Source organism: Culex quinquefasciatus, chromosome 2 (assembly GCF_015732765.1).
Source record: "Culex quinquefasciatus strain JHB chromosome 2, VPISU_Cqui_1.0_pri_paternal, whole genome shotgun sequence".
Taxonomy (NCBI): domain Eukaryota; kingdom Metazoa; phylum Arthropoda; class Insecta; order Diptera; family Culicidae; genus Culex; species Culex quinquefasciatus.
The window spans coordinates 199265720-199270662 of record NC_051862.1 but is presented as its reverse complement, the minus strand read 5'-3'; the positions used below and the strand labels follow the sequence as shown (position 1 = coordinate 199270662).

The 4943-nt window shown below is 32.2% G+C and overlaps 1 non-coding gene across 1 annotated transcript; it reads right to left on the bottom strand.

Moving 5' to 3' along the window:
• Positions 1-3009: 3009 nt before the first annotated feature.
• Trnaq-cug lies at positions 3010-3081 on the bottom strand. The gene has a single exon. It is a non-coding gene; the product is annotated as a tRNA-Gln (tRNA).
• Between the last annotated feature and the right edge of the window lie 1862 nt (positions 3082-4943).

Below are 4943 nucleotides of genomic sequence, written 5' to 3'. Positions count from 1 at the left end.
ACTTTTTTTTGCTTGTTACAGTGCTGAACGGAAGAAAGGTCAATAGGGGGATGGCATCGCTATTTTTAGACCACATTTTCCACTTTTTCTCATCGAAACCGACTACTTTATCGACTTCATTTTGCTGGGCGAGATAGGACGCCGTCTATTTTTAGACGATGACTCAGCACTTTTACACTCTTGCGCTTAAAAAAAACCAGGTGGCAGCACGATGTAACGCCACGTCCCTATTCTTTAAGCTATACATTTCGATGAGCTGGCAACACTGACCTGAGGTAGCCAGATTTTAAAATGTTGAATGGATATTTAAACTGTTTTTTGACACAATTTAAGTAAACTTGAACAATACTTTCAAAAGTATTTTTATCAATATTGTTTAAACCTCATAGGCATTTTGAACATTTAAATTGATTTATTTCAACAACAGAAGCAACAGTCAAACATAAAAGTACTGTTTCATAAAGAAAAATATTTTTAATCATCCCATAAACATTAAAGAAAACTATTTATACTTAATTAATATTTGATTTGACATTGCATAACCTGTTGAACTAAAGAAAAAAACTATAAAGTTCCAAAGAAAGATGTCAAACCGTGCCACGATGGAAAAGCCTAGCATGGCATAATTTTAATTAAAAAACTTTCCACTTTGATTCCACTACACCTCTCCTCTTCTGCCCGGTCTCAGTCAATTTCAAGCAGCCTGCATGGCTTTGTCACACAGAGATTGCAACGTTTTTCTTCTTCTTGATTTTCCTGCCGTGCACAAAAGAAAGCCCGAATAAATTAATGAGATATCATCCAGTTTTGCTTGGGAGGAAAAATGTAAAATAAGAAGAAGAAGCTAATTTTGAGTGTTTGTGAATATTTTTAACGTCTATTTGATTGTCTTTTTTTGTAAAGAGATTTTTGTTTAGACTTTTCAGACAAATTCTTCTTTTCAGACAAATTCTTGAAAAAATCATTTCTTTAAATCAAATTAGAATAAATCAGTTTGGCTAGCAACACTGTCCAAATGATAGAAAAATGAAATTGTTGCACTTTTTACAACATTAAACAGCAAAAAAGAGTTTAAATTTATCATCGACAGCATAAGAAAATAAACCATACAAGAAATGACTCAAAAGTGCACAAAAGTCACCCTCCCAGTTCAAGAAGTGGAAAAGTTTGGAAAAACCTTTTCTCCCTCAGCTTTGTCACGCGACGAGTAATACACACAGCTGCTGCTTGGCTTGTATCAGAGAGATGAAGATTTCATTGTTTGACATCTCTGTTATTTCTTGTGTCGTCTTTGTTTTCTGCCTTTCTTTTCTTTTCTTCATTGGCTCCCAAACTGAGCAACTTGCTGAGCGCGGGACAAGTTGTTTATTGTTGGGGCACTTTGACTTGTCGCTTTTTTTATTCTTTCTTTGTCACCCGGGTTGCCTCAAGTTGTTGCTTGCAGATTTTTTTCGTCTTGCTTTTGGATTTGTCAGTTTCTGCGATATATATTTGGGGGCTTGTTGAAGTTTTGTTTTGGAAAAAAATAAATTGTTAACGTCACACGCAGAAATGATGCTGCTGCTGGGAGGGCTTGTTGAGATTTGTTTACCTTTGTTGTCCGGAACCGAGGGCGCTCTGTTTGGTGACAGGTCAAAATTTTCCAGAAACAATGAAGATGATATCATTTTTGTTTGGATGTCTTTTTTGACGGTGACAAGTGCTTTGTGTTTATTTTTTCTATTCTCTTATTTTAAAATGATGAGGGTCAGAAGAAATCGGCACATGCCTGTACTTATCGACGATGTAAGGCAAAAGTAAGCGAAAGCGCCTACAAGTATGCAAGCGCGTGTAGTGTGGGAAGTCGTGACCCAGTGAGAAAATTGACTGGAGTTTTGCTCGAATTCGAACAAGGTTTCTCACCGGGGATCAACAAGTTGATCGCAATACACTTGGGGACCATCCATAAACCACGTTGACACTTTTTTGAAATCCTGAGAGTATTTTTCATCAAAAAGTAAAAAAAAATAGTGTCTAAACCACTGTCGTTTCCCGTAAATCAATTGTAAAAAATCGTGACACATGTCATTTTATGGGAAATTGAATGTACTTTTAGAATCCAATATAACCTAGAAGGGTCACACTATTTATATAAAGAACTTTTTTTTTCTTTTTTAAAATGACATGTCTCACAATTTTTGACAATCGAGTAACGGGAAATTTCAGCGATTTTAAAACAGTTTTTTGAAGTGTTTTTTCGTAAAATAAATATTTCTTTTCCTCCAATTTTGGGAAAATTTGAAGGATTCCCAAAAACGTTGCAAATTAAATTTCAACTTTTAGCTTCCCCCCTTCGAAGTTTCTCGAAAAAAGGAGGGGGTAAAATTATTAATAAATACAATTAGAATTTTCATACAAAATGGATTACAAATCATACAGAATACATAATACAACGCTTTTTGGTACATTCCATTTTTTTTTTTCAATTTTTTTTTTTTTTTTTTGGTTTTATTATAGAGACTTTACACCATTGTGCATTCATCTCTTCAAGGTGGATAGTGAAAGAGGAAAGATTACATAGTTTAAAATCACTTGTCTGGCAATATTCAATAATTGTTACCATGCCTTTTTTCTAACGATTTCTGTCTATGTTTCAAATATTTAGCAGAATATTTAAAGAATGAATTATCAAGTTCTTCAAGTTTATCTTCCTCCTCTTCTTCCAGCGATTTAGAAGTTATCTCACAACACTTTTTCTTATAATATTTAGCTTTTATGACATTTTCAATTTCATATGGTGCCATCCACAAAATATGAGTATACGAAGAATCCAGACCTTCCGACCTTTTTCTCGTAGCATATTTCCTATTCACAATTCAATAATTTTATAAGAATCGTCACAGATATTCCGAACCTTCCCTTTATTCTAAAATACTACGTCATTTATGAATGGCGCCTGCTAAGATATGTTCGCTTTAAGCTTTAATTAAAACAAAAAAATCTCTTTGAAACCAGTAAAAAAAAATAATCAGGTTCCACCGAGATTTGAACTCGGATCGCAGGATTCAGAGTCCTGAGTGCTAACCATTACACCATGGAACCATTGGTGATCGTGAATGCAGAGTATGCCAGTTTTCGCATGCAATCAACAACTAAGCTTGTTTTTTTTTAATTTACCATTAAAAATTTACCATTGATTTTTTTTAAATTTTGGATAGCCTCTGAAATGAGAAATTGTGGTTCAAGTGAAGTTCAGGATGAAGATCAAGTAGAAAACCACAGTGGAAAAATATTGTTTACATATTTTTTCTTAAATATTCTCCCTGTACATTTGCTCCCTGCACATTTGCATTTACAGTGAATTTTGCAAAACCGAAAATTGGTCAAAAATATTAGTTTGTTTTTTTTTTATATTAAGAAATCAGAGGGCAAATAATTTTTTCTTCAAAAAACTTCAAAGATTTAATGGAAGTAGTAGTCTAATCAACTGAAAACAATTTACAATTTTCCACTTAAAAAATATTCTGATCTTTTGTAAAATTCCGTTGTACAGTACAGTCCAGACTCGATTATCCGAAGTTTTGATTATCCGAAGTTCGATTATCCGGAGGATTGTATGGGAATTTGGATAATCGAATCATGACCAAAAGAATTTTTTTTACGTGTTGATTTTTCTTACTTTTAACATCAAATTCGAGTTCTGCAACCCCATTTTAGTCAATTTTGAGTTGTTGATTGACAATCAAATAAAAAAAATGAATTTTTCCAACATTTCATCACCGCCATATTGGCCGCCATCTTGCTTTAAAAAATTCTAAGTCACTTTAGAGTAATTTAGGGGTCAATTAAGCTCGATAATCGAGTCTGGACTGTACTGCAAAGAGTTTTTTTTCGACGAAATGTTTTTTTTTTTAAATTTATAAAGTAACTGAGCAAGTGTTAAATGAACTATAAAACACTTTTTTTCATTCCAATGTTAATACCATGGCTTGCAATTTAATTTTTTTTTTTTTTGAAAAGGACTTGAGCAGATGTAAAATCTTTAAAAATATATATTAAGCCCAATATTTTACCCCAGATTTAATGTCACCCTAGAGGGTGACGATTCTCGAGATTTTCAATTTCCCGGGAATCGAGAGTTGAATTTGGCCATTTCCCGGGAATTCCCGGGACCCGGGAGTTTTTTTGACTATACCAATAGTGTCAATAATTTAAAAAGAAAATTGATAATTTTTTTTAAGGAATTTAATCCATTTAATTTAAGTATCCTCATTATTCAGAGGAACTATATCTATCTTTTGATTTTTTTTTTCTGAATTTGCAAATACAAGAATGTTTCTTGAGTTTTTTTGGACTCAAAATTTTAGTTTAAAATGTTTACGAATAATATATAATTTCCCAGTATCGGGATTTTTGCAATATGATAAATAACGACTCTAAAAAAATTTAAACTTGTTTTTTCCTATTTAAGGTCAACTGAAAATATTCATTGAAGAAATATTAAAGTTATCAGGAAACCCCGAATGTTCACAATTGGCGACATTAACTTTACAAAGATTGCCAGAATTGTTTTTCGGAAAATATAATTTAATATTGAGGTTGACTTAAAACACAAAATGACTTATTGACATCAAAAAAGGAAATTACCTTAATACAGCGAAATTAACTAAGACTAAAAAAACAGATTTTGAGGATTGCTATGCTCGAGAGAGGATATGGAAATTGGACTTATTTTGAAAAAGCTTTACTCTCTTAGAAATATTAATAAAAACAATATTTGAAAAACTTCAGATTTCATTTTTGGGGTTTAACTGCTTTAAGGTAAATTTTGGGGTCCAAATTTGTTTGGCTTCTCTCAATTATCTTTATTGTAATTTAAAATTTACACTTTCTGAATAAGAAGTTTAGAGAAGAATTTGGTTTATTCGAACATTGAATATCCAATATTCTAAACAATAAAGAAT